General features: G+C 35.9%; 1 pseudogene; it reads right to left on the bottom strand.

The window, feature by feature from the left end:
* Positions 1-3,933, bottom strand: part of LOC103663113 — a 52,541-nt pseudogene extending 48,608 nt beyond the window's left edge.
* Positions 3,934-12,582: the final 8,649 nt, after the last annotated feature.

The following is a 12,582-nucleotide window of genomic DNA, read 5'->3' as shown; positions in this document are numbered from 1 at the left end:
CCAATATTTCACTGCTATAGTTAACTTGAGTAAATATCCTTACAAAATAAACACAGAAATGCAAATATTCCATTAGAGTAACTTTCTTAGTGTAGAAATGCTAGGATAAAGGTAGCAATGTTTGCAAGACAAATGAACAATTTTAAAGGCAAAATACCTATTACAAAATTGTTACCCAGTAAGGTTTTACCAATTATACACCCACCAGTTCAGCAGTGTAGGATTATAAAATTTCTGACATCCACACCCACCCTGGGAATTTTCATTAAAAAATAGATTTACCATTTGAAAGAAAAAACATGTTGTTTTATTTTTTTATTTATATGGTGATTTCATATGCTCATGGGATATGAAAATATACCCTCTTGTGAAATATTTGTCATGTTATGTACTATTTTTCTATTTGAGCATTTATTTTTCTTGTTAATCCACAATTACTTTCTCCCTGCTTTATGCCTCTTCATTTGTTTGTGGCATTTGGTAGCATAGGACTTTCTTAAATAAGTGGTCATAGTCAAATCTGCTAGAATTATCTTTGTTTTCAGCTTGTAAATCCATATGTAGGAATGCCTCTCCCCCACTGAAAGTATTTTGAAGGACATTTGTATGTTCTCTACCTTTTAAAGATTTGCATTTTATATGAGTCTTTAGTTCATTTGACATATACTGTGAAGAAAAAAAACCTTAATTTTTTCAAATAATATTCTAATTATCTTTTTATTTTCTTTCTCTCTTTCTCTTTCTTTTTCTTTCTTTCTTTTCCTCTTTCTTTCTTTTTCTTTCTTTCTTTCTTTCTTTCTTTCTTTCTTTCTTTCTTTCTTTCTTTCTTTCTTTCTACTAAAACTTCCTTATCTTGTTTTAAAATGCCACCTTTGTCGTAAGATGTGTTGTATATAATCGTAGTTCTGTCACAGTAGTTGGTAGTATGGGCCCGGAAGTCAGGCTACAAGGTAATTGCAGTCACTTACAAGCTGTGACCTTAAGTAATTTATTTAATCTCCCAATGACTAAATTTCCTAATCTGTAAAATTGGAATAACGTAGGATAAAATTGTCATGAGGATTACAAAGATGTATTAATATGTGTAACGCTCATAGAAGAGTGCCTGGTAGATAGTAAACACTCAGTAAATGTTGGTTGTCATTGTTGTGTAATAGGAAGTAAAGTGAAACACTTACTAACACAAGTCCAGATGAGCATTTTTGGTTGTTAAAGACTGAACCCAAAGATCGCCTTGGAGATAGTCCCACATCTACCCCTTGTCTCAGTGTGATGTGACCCTCCACTTTGATGTCATGTTGCCACTTAGAGAACTTGTTATGTCTCCCATGGTTAAGGAAGTACACTAGACTAGAGTTATGTATTTGGAAATGGTTTGTAGATAGAATGTGAAATAGAGTGTGAGAAAAGAGCTGGGTCAGAATGAGAAACAAAGAAGGTTTGATACTTAGCTCTAAATTAGTTCTACATTTAAGAGATGGACCATGAGATCAGGGCCTGAGCCAAAGTCAGACACTTAACCAACTGAGCCACCCAGGCCCTCCAGGGACAAATGGTATTTTTAATATATAGTGTTAGAATGAATGAATATCCCAATGGTAAAAAACAAAAACCTTGACCCTTATCTCAGACCATACACAAAAATTAATTCAGAATGGATCATAGGACCTAAAAATTAAAGCAAAAAATCATTAAAGAATTATATTTAGCAATTTAGTGATATTTTAAATCTCTTAGTATATATTGCTGATTTTCCCTTTCTATATTTTTCTTTTGAAAGCCTCCCTAATATGTACCTACTTGATCAGTATTTTTAAGTTCATTGAATTTTTCAATATTCTTAAATCTCAGATTTATAAATCAATTCTGTATACATGTTTTTTCTCTTTTGTATTAATAAAATTCTGCTATTATCAATTCATTATCATAGTTCTAGAAAATAATGCCTATATGCTTTGAGAATTAGATATAAACCTATTAGAGAAATAGAATTTAATAAGGTGATGGAATAGAAAGTTATATATAAAAATCCCTAGATTGCCTATGTTCACATATAACCAGTCAGAAAACAGAATATTACAAAAAGTATATTGTTTCAAGAAACAAGGAAACCCAGTAGGATACTTAGATATAAATTTTATAATTATTGCATTAGACAAAATTTTAAAATCTTTTAAAAATCTATAAAGACTCATTAAAGAAGATTTAAATAACCAAAAAGATATGTTTTTGGATAGGAAGATATAATCCACTGGTTATGTCACTTCTTACTAAACTAATCTATAGATTCAACACAAACCTAATTAACAAATAAGAGGATTTTATTGTTGTTTGCATGCTTCTTTCTTTGTAGTTTTTAGTTTGGGATTTGATTTTGCATGCCACATGAAAGTAAACAAAATATATTAAGTTCATCTTGTAAAATGAGTATGTGAAGATAGCTAGGACATCTTTTAACAATGAAGAAAATTAGAAAGTTTTAATAATAGGGATGGATAGATGTACAACTTTAAAATATATTAAAAATATAAAATAATGTTTTGAAACTTGAGCACTAGAGATGAATGTTTATAATGTCACTAGAGATAAGTTGGGACAAACAGTGAAACAGAGTAGGAGGAAAGTAAATAGATTCAAACATGATTGGCTTAACTTTAAATTAATGATGCAATTTCAAATTAGTGGGGAAGCCAGGGATAATTCTATAAATCATGTAAGATAAAAGTAAAGCTGGATCCTCACCTCATTCCTCAAAACAAAATAAACTTTGATGGAGCAAAGATTTAAACTAAGCATAAAAAACCTGGAAAGAAAGTACTGTGAATTTATTCATATTACTGAAATAAGAAAGGCCTTTTTAAATTGGATATAAAATCTAGAAGATTTATAGAAAAAAAGATAAATAACATCAACTATATTATAAAAAACATATATTTAAAAAATTACCCTAAATGAAGTCAAAAGACCAACAGCAGACTGGAAAACAATTTTTCAGCATGTACAGCAGACACAAAGTAAATTTTTCAAATTCTCAAAATGTATATATAAAATCTTAAAGAGGAATCAAGAGCTACAAACAGGCAGTGTACAGAAAAAAATTACAAATGTGAAATAAATATATAATGCAATATGGAGCCCAACTCATAATGATACAAAATAATTAATTCATTCAACAAAGGTTATTGAGTACCTCTTCTATATGTTGGGAGAACAGCCATTAACAAAATAAACACAAATCTTGGCCCTAATGGAGCTTATACTTCAATAAGCAAACTATAGGCAATAAAAATGAGTAGACAAAATAAGTGATTATAGTTTATTTGATGAGGATTGAGTGCTGTGAAGATAATAAAGGAGAGTAAAGAGAATGTGAGCTCTAAGAGAAAAGGGGAAGATTGCAATTTTAAATATGGCATCTAGAGATGGCCTCCAATAAAGATAACAATGTAGTACTAAATTTCACAATTTCACATCCAACAGAAATATGTGTGTGCAGCAAAAAATATGTATGAGAATGTTAAAGAATCATTATTTGTAATAGCAAACAACTTGAAACAATTCTATTGAGTATATCAACACTAGGATAAATAAAAATTTTAGTATATTCACGTGATAGAATTATATACAACAATGAATCTGAATCTGCTGCAATTATAATAAAGCAACGTGTTGGAACATCAACAGAATGATAAGAGAAAAAAGTCATATAAGAAAACCTCCATTATGTGGTTTCATTTATATCAAGTTTGAAAATACACAAAACTGATACAGGTTTAGAAGTTAGGATGGTGCTTACCTTTGAGGAGGAGAGTGCATGGGAATGTCTTTAAGGACACAGGGAATGTTCCATTTCTTAGCCTGAGTAGTGAACACAATTGTCTTCTCATAGGGTAATTCATTGAGCTGTTCATGACAACTTGGAACAGAGCCCATTTTCAACCTATGTTAAATCTGTGGAATAAATGAAAAAATAAAATCATCCTACTTTAAGTCACTGAGATTTTAGATTGTTTGTTACTGCAGCAAAACCCTGCCTATCCTGACTAGCATACCATATAACCGTTCCTATTTTCTTCCTAACATTTCAGCAAGTAATTTGTACAATTTAATTCTGTTGAATGTCATAATTATTCTAAAATTGTCATCTGTTTCTTCATAATAACTGCTATTATCTATTTTCTTATATTGTGAATCTCTTCATTGGTTCCACATGATGTTTATCTAGGATGTATACATCTCTAAACAGAGAATATCCTTGTCCCCCTTAATTTATATGCCTGACTATACTTAGAATTTTTGAACATGCTAACAAAACTGGTAGATCTAAATTCAATTAACAATTAAGTTATGCAACAACCTGAAAAGAGAGAGTCCAAGTTGAATACAGTCCCAGCAGGGGAACATTTTCTCTGCTCATTTCCTGTGTTTAGTAAAGCTACTTCACCAATGGTCAGTTTTTGGTATCCAGTGTCTGTTTGGCTGGTGTAGGTTCACGCTGTGTCTGTAGCCAGTTCCCTACATGTCACACACCACATAAGAGAGAAGCTCATGTTACCTCAGTGATAAGCCTTTGCTTCTCTGCTGAGATTTGTGCTTTGTAAGACTTCCAGGAAAATTGAAGCCTTCTGGTATTGCTGCTTTTATTTTTGTCATATTTATAAAGATATGTGTGAATAAATCAAATTATAAGGTTAGCCTATCATAATTTCTGTACCTCCCCATCCCATATCTGTCCAAGCTCTTAGTCCCACTCCCTAGGAACAAGCTGTTTTACTTTCTGTTACCTTCAAAACACCAAGTAATATACTTCTATTTCTGTTTCAATTTAAATATTCCAAATGAGTATTGATTTTCTAAAATTAAAAATAGTTTTCCTTAGTAAACTTTTAACCTCCCCTCCTTGCTTTCTCAGTGCTATCAGTAGCATTTGCATGCGTGCACGCGTGTGTGGGTGTGTGTGATTCTTCTATTGGCTCTTAGATTTTATCTAGTATTTTAAATATTAGTGCTCCTCTATTCCCTTTCATAATTCCTCTGCCCTTTCACTTCCCATTGTCTGTGTGCTATTATTTTACATTTATACCGGAATTTTGTTAGTATTTACATTCTAAGTTCTGCGTTTACAACCAAGTCTTAGACAATTTATCCATGGGCTGCCTAAGCTGAAAACCATTAAGACATTATCATATTATTATGAATAAGCACTAGGATTACATTCCTTTTCTTCTGTAAACAATACCATAACTCCTGAGCCACTTAGAAGAGAATATTAGGAGCATCAAGACAAAGATGAATTCTCTTACATTCCAACAGTTGCTTGAAATCAATTGTTTATATGCAATTTAATTTTTTCCTGGAATTTTGCATTGTTTTCCTTTTATCTTGAATAACATGCTTAATCTTGTCTCAAGTTTGTTCTGTCCCCTTAATCATACAATTCTTTTTAAGACTTTTACCTTCAGAGACCACTCCCATAGAGCCCACCATCCTTCTACTGCATTCTAAAACAGCCACTATTCGACCTGATAGACCACTGTCATCCTGAGGTTTTTCCCTTTATTGCTCTCTGTTTCCTTGTTCTTATGTCTTTTTTTCTTTCTTAATCTACTCGTTCATTTATTGAGAGTACAAACTCAGGTAACTTTACAGAATGAGATTTGGGAGGTGTGGCTGCTCATAAGATGGTGTGGGACCTAGTGACCTCAACATCCATCCTCCTTTTCGTACTTAGGAGCAGAGTCCCAATTTATTTTTCAGGCTGCAAAGTGCACAAATGAAAGATTCTACCTCGTAGCTAGGTTAATTCTAATAATTTAAGGGGGCATTGGGTGCAACTTCAGAGAACACCCCTCAGATGGATGACATAGCTGGTAAGGACTCTACAGACACACGTGCACCTACTTCTAAGTGATGGGAGGAGCTCCAGCAATCATCTGAAACATGAGGCAATCCTGACAATTGAAGCTATACACCAAAAACAGCACAACAAAAGGAGGGGAATCTATGTCCTCGTTGACATCATAGAACTGCTCTACTAGCCGTGTTATAATATATTGTACTTAACAAATATGGATACTGGCTACAAATACATTTGACAGATAGAAAAACATATTCCATTTGAGCACCTGTTATTTCTGATCTCAGTTTCTAGCTACTGAGTATAATCATGTATTGAAAATCATGGTAAGATTTCTAGGCTCTTCAACATCTGTAAATATCTTAATTTTATCATACTTGGTTGCAAGTTTTTGTGACTCTAGAGTTCAAAGATGAAAGTTACATTCCTTCAATGCTGTAGGCATTGTAGGCATCTCTTTCTTCTTTCTGAAAAATTTTAGAATGCTTTAGTTTTTCTCAATATTCTAAGACTTTACAAGAATGTGTCTGGATGTGAGCTTGTTTGATCTTTCATTCTTTGTGTGTGTGTGGGTGTGAATGAAGTGCACCATCCTGGACCAGGTGCAGTTTTTTGTCTGTTTTTTCAGATTGAGTTTTTAAATGGAGATGATTCATGGTGGTAAAATAGAATAGAAGTGGTATATTCTCTTTGTATTTCCCTTATCTCCAGCCTTCTCTTTTTGTCACTAAACTTTTCATTCTGTGTATTAAAAACCCAACAAAAGGTTATTGACTCACTTAATTGAAATATCTCAGTTAGTCAAAATTCAGGCATGGCTCTATTCCAGGCTTAGATGTTGTCAGTCCTCATCTCTCCGTCTGTTGGATCAGTTTTCTTTTTTGCCTTTTCTCTTATGGTGGTGTCCAGCAGCTCCAGGCTTACATTGACCCACCATCAAGTTTAGAAGAGAGTTTCCCAGAATTCAGTCATATCTGTTTGGCTTAGTTTATTTACTATTTCTCTTAAAATCATGGGCACACTTTGTAGTATATAGGCTTTGAACATGAACATATCTCTGAACCAATCATAGCAGCCAAGGGGATACAGTTCTCAGACTGCCCACTCTAGAACCAAGAGTGCTATGGCAGAGATTGCTAGTTTCACTGAAAATCCATTATCCGTTTCTTACCTTATAAAGACAACCCTTGGATTTTAGTTAGCCTCATGGCTTAAGTTTCCAGCCTCTGTTGTAGCTAGACGTATGCCTGTGGCTACGTTCTGATCAACAGCAAGTAAGAACTGGTACATGCCCCTTCAGAAAAGTAACTTAATGGGACAGGATGGTAGATCAACAAAAATGATGGAGCTTAGAGCTGTGACATTAAATGACACATTGCCAGTCCTGTTGTTTTTTCTTTTTTTTTAAAGATTTTATTTATTTATTTGACAGAGAAAGAGACAGCCAGCGAGAGAGGGAACACAAGCAGGGGGAGTGGGAGAGGAAGAGGCAGACTCATAGCGGAGGAGCCTGATGTGGGGCTTGATCCCATAACGCCAGGATCACGCCCTGAGCCGAAGGCAGACGCTTACCTGCTGTGCCACCCAGGCGCCCCTGTTTTTTCTTTTTTTTTTTTTCCCAGTCTTACTTTGCATGAAAAAATAAATTTCAGCCTTGTTTTAACTGTTATCTTGGGTTTTCATCATTCACAGCTAAATCCAATCCTTTTTAATAGAGATATGTCAGCACCATCCCAACCACATGAACTAACAGTGGATTGAAGTGGCTCACTAAAAAAAAAAAAAAAAAAATTAGAACTGCCAAATTCATTTGAAAAGTATAGGAAATTGGGACACCTGGGTGGCTCAGTCAGTTAAGTGTCTGCCTTCGGCTCCCGTCCTGGGATCAAGCCCCACATCTGGCTCCTTGCTCAGCGGAAAGCCTGCTTCTCCCTCTTCTCTGCCTGCCACTCCCCCTACTTGTGCTCTCTCTCTCCCTCTCTTACAAATAAATAAATAAAATCTTTAAAAAAATAAAAGGAAATTATCTCTGGTCAAGTAAATACAAAAGATGAATATGCCGGAAATACAGATAGGATCAACTAGTGTGAAGCAGTTGGTTTGTAGTAGGATGATCCGTCATTCAGTTGTCCCCACCTGCATACACTTAGATGTTCCTTGAAGGGTCCGCTATGAGGAAGGCAACCTTCTCTAGTTTCTAGTATAGATGCCCGCTTTTCTCTACTTCAGTACTGTTTGTCATTATAAATTGAATTTCAGCCCATACCCTCACCCTTACCTGGAAGCCTACAAAACATTTTCCCAAAAACTTTTATAAAGCAATTCAATTAATAAAACCAATTGTACTATTTAAAATAAGAGCCTTCAAGAAGCCTGTCAGCTATTTTGATATATATATAATATTTGAAGGAAACTCTTTCCTTTTTAGTTTCTTTAATGTATAATTAGTTCTCTTAAAAGTGTTCAGATTTTGGGAAGAAGAAGCTACATTTTTAAAAAAAAATATGTCTATTTAGAAAACTAGAGTAAAATTTTTTCACTAGTTTCACATTTATCTTTTTCAAAGGATATATGTTTGCCTTATTATGATAAATCCTGAAACTAAATTTTATATATGTATACTTTGTAAGGACAAACCTGTAAATAGACCAGCACTGGCAATACAGAAAGCAGAGTTACAACCAGCTCTCTTGTTCACCATCTGTGAGCCATGTAAGAGATAATAGAGAACCCAGGATGCTTCACATCCCTGGCATCTTTTGTCATAGCTAGAATCAAGCTCTTCCAACCATTGGTCCTCATCCGTAAACATAACACCCATACTATTCCGAGCTTCCTCTCTTTAAACTTCCCATCTTAGCTCTCTCCGCTCTTAGTGTGCTGTTCTTTTGAGTTCCCTATTCTAAAGCAGAGAAATTCTCTCATTTTCTCAGTTTTCACAGGTTTTTCCCTTTACCTTCTCGCCTTGATCCTACTTCACTCTTCCCGTAACTAGGCCATCTTTCCCCATGACACACCCATCTCCTCCCTTATTCTACCACATTTGTTCTTTGAGCTCATGGATACAGGATTGGATCCCTGATTCTCTTCTCATCATTCAGTCACTCTATTCTCTTCTTTGTCCTTTTAGCTTAACACCCACGACCCATTACCCTGCTCAGTACACAAGTATCTAATCAATACACATGCATCCTCTAATGTTTCATTAAACAACCCTGGAACACACCATCTTTCAGCACACCACTTTCTCTGATCTGTTCTTAATATTGTCCAGAGACTTCTTTCTAGAGTGCAAATATGTGAATGTCCCTCCTGTCTTAATTTTTTCCCAGTATTCTGCGTGGTTTTTCAGTTAAAGTTCAAATAGCAAAAGCAGGCCTTTAATGGTCTCACTCTTGCTTTCCTTCTCATGCATCCCTCACTGTTTCCCCCGATACAGATTCCATGTCTGACCTTGTCACGTGAACAACTAATCTCACCTCCCTGAACCTGTCTTGTTCTCTTCAACTTCAGGCCACTGTTCACGGATCTCTGCCTAGAATATGAATGCACCTCCACCTTGTCCAAACTTCAGTTTTAAGACTCATTCCTTTTGCCATTTCTGTCACTTCTCCCTTCTTCTCACCCTCTACTCTGGAATAAAATCCCTCCCATAGCACCTTATCTCACCTTTTTCCTAACATCAGTCGCACCTGATTTAATTGTTTATTATAGTCATTCCTCCCCACCTCCTAGTAATCGGTAAGTTCCTCGATGGCAAAATTTATGTGCCTTTTCCTCATGTTTAGTATAGCGTTCAATAAATATACAAGGAGTGAATTAATCCCATCTCTCTCAGCTTTTGTTCTCTGCATGGTCCGATTCTCCCAGATGAAACAGTCAATGTTTTGGATTAGTTTCTTGCATTTTACTGTCACTTTCCAAATAAGTCTGGGTCATGGAAGATTTACTTAATGCAGGAAATGAATAGAATAAATGTGTACATAGATTGCATGCCATGGTAATTAAATCATTAGTGCTGAACACTAGTATTTAGACTAGAGCACGTTAACATATGTTTTTATTTGTCAGAAGCAATAAGTAAAGATGAAACCTAGTAATTATAGACTGTGAATAAAAAGGAGTTTTACGGGTGGCCTTGTATAAATCTTGAAGAAAGGAAACCAAAAGGCAAATGTTCACAGTATTTCTCCTGACTTCTTTATTAAATGTGATAGTGACCTTCTGATATTTTGTGCTGCTTTTAAAAATCAAACTGGTGGGGTGCCTGGGTGGTGCAGTCGTTAAGCGTCTGCCTTCGGCTCAGGGCGTGATCCCGGCGTTATGGGATCGAGCCCCACGTCAGGCTCCTCTGCTGGGAGCCTGCTTCTTCCTCTCCCACTCCCCCTGCTTGTGTTCCCTCTCTCTCGCTGGCTGTCTCTGTCAAATAAATAAATAAAATCTTTAAAAAAAAATCATATTTTTGCATGTGTAATACTATTGTCTCAGATATTCATCAGCGGTTTTGTTCACTTTTGTTGACTCTCTCTTCTATGTTCTCATCCTTGTCCTTCTCTACTTTCTAATTACCTATTCCCCACTCTGATATCCTCAGCCAACCTCTCTCAGCCTCTTTTTCCTAGTCATCTCCTACAAGCCATTGACCTCCTGCCATCCTCTTTTGCCTCTCTTCCACCGAATAATACTAGATTGCTGTGGTGAAATGTTTGTGTGGAAATGTAATACATGGTTACTTTCATTTTTTTTAAATGTGTAAATTGTGAACCTGTTTTTCACAAAAATACCAATATTGCTAGTAATATTTTAGTATTGCATGAAAAAAAATAGCAAAATATTTAGTGTTGTCATATTTTCTCTGGTGTTAAAATCAACAACTGAATCCAGAGGATGGGCATTATTATGTCTATAGAGGTATATTCTATTGTGGAATTGAATAGCCTACAGCCAGAAATGAGCATCCCACCACATCCATACTTACCAAGCAGATATCTGGTTACTAATGCAGTTGATTGGTTATTCAATATTGAGATATATGTTCTATAGTGATGGAAATATTCTTCCCCCCGTTTAGGACATCCCTAAATAATTAACAAATTAGCATTTTTATTTTTAAAACAAAGGGGATGTGTTTGATATTTCAGCTTCTTGTGGATGAGGAACAGAATTATCATATGAACCACATAACAGGCAATAGAGGAGCTTCTTCATCTGGGGCATTGAAACGCACGAGTACGACACTCTCGGACTCTGCATATTATAAGAACAGTACTCCCAATAGACACAAATGGCTGAATTTAGGGTACAATAATCTAAACCTAACCTCATCTTAACCATTCTAAATGTAATCCTACTGAGAAAATGAGAGAATTTTCCCTTTCTGAATCTCTAAAATATGGCTTCCTCTTTCTCGCTGGCAAGGCTATAACTCCATTTGACTGCATATTACCACTTGGCTTTGAGGATCACCAAAGCTCAGAGTGTAGAGAAAGTGGAGTGTAAACTCCATCCACTCATTGCATAGACACAGTTTTCCCCTGGCCTACTCAGTGATTTAACAATTTCTGGCTCGATACATTATAAATCACACATGACATCTCTTCTAAGACTGCAGTATCAGGGTGTGAGTTTGGGCCTCTGAGGAGAGTTGTAAGGAGAGCAAAAAGTTGTGAGCTGTGGACCTGAACAGCTGCTTGGTGGTGGCAATAGCAGCTGTTATGAAGAAATGCCTGTCCCCCCAATGTGCTTCTCTTGCTCTCCCGTCCCCTTTCTTGTCAATAGCCAGTCAACATTTATTGATTGTGCAGAGGCTAAGGGCTAATTCTTCTGGGTAAGCTTATCCATCTGCCCCTTTACTTTTGGCTTACATTGTCTCTCCAGGGTTTTATTTTGTTTTTATAAACATCTTTCTATCTGCCTGCTCCTTCTCACCATATGGCAATTCTGATATATATCTTTTTTGTTAGAGGAAGAATGTGAGACAACAGGAGAGAAGAGGTCCCTGATGGAAAAAAAAAAAAAAAAGGTTTAGAACACTTATCAGAGAAGTGTATAGTTTAATAAGTGCTGCTTTCTTCAGCATGATTTGAATCACATTACGATTAAACATTTTCCCCCCAAAACAACGAAGACTGATTTCCATAAATACAAATGTTGTCTACAACCAATGTCTCCAATTCTCTCTTACCTCTCAACGTGAAGCAATTCAGTCAGGCATCTTCCCACACTATTCTAATAAAACTGTTTTTGCCGAAATCACAAATGATCTCCACATAACAAATCTCAAGCGTATTTTTCAATTCTCATCTTACTAGATTTCTCAGTAGCATTTAAGGCATTCAGGAGCATTCAGTCTTTTGTGAAATATCACATGGCTCGCATGACTTCACTCTCCCGGATTCCAACCGCCACCTCCCGTGACCAACCCTTCTCATTCTCTTTCGTTAACGTCATTGCATCCAACTTCGTGTCCCAGAGCCCAGAGCGCCTCCCTCACTGAACTCTTCTCTAGTTACCCCGTCTCTAGCTGAGCTCATCCAGCATCACAGCTTTAAATACCATCTATTTGCTTACAACTCCCCAAATAGCTAAGATTATTGTTTTTGAGCACCAGACTTTTCTACCAGACTGCTTTCTTGACAGCTCCACGTGGTATTAACTTGAATAAAACCAAACTCAAACAACCCCGACACCCTTTACTCACGCAGTTTTCTCATTTGGGGGGAACT

This window comes from Ursus maritimus, unplaced genomic scaffold, assembly GCF_017311325.1.
Source record: "Ursus maritimus isolate PB19 unplaced genomic scaffold, ASM1731132v1 scaffold_12, whole genome shotgun sequence".
Lineage (NCBI taxonomy): Eukaryota > Metazoa > Chordata > Mammalia > Carnivora > Ursidae > Ursus > Ursus maritimus.
This window is presented reverse-complemented; position numbering and strand designations above follow the sequence as displayed.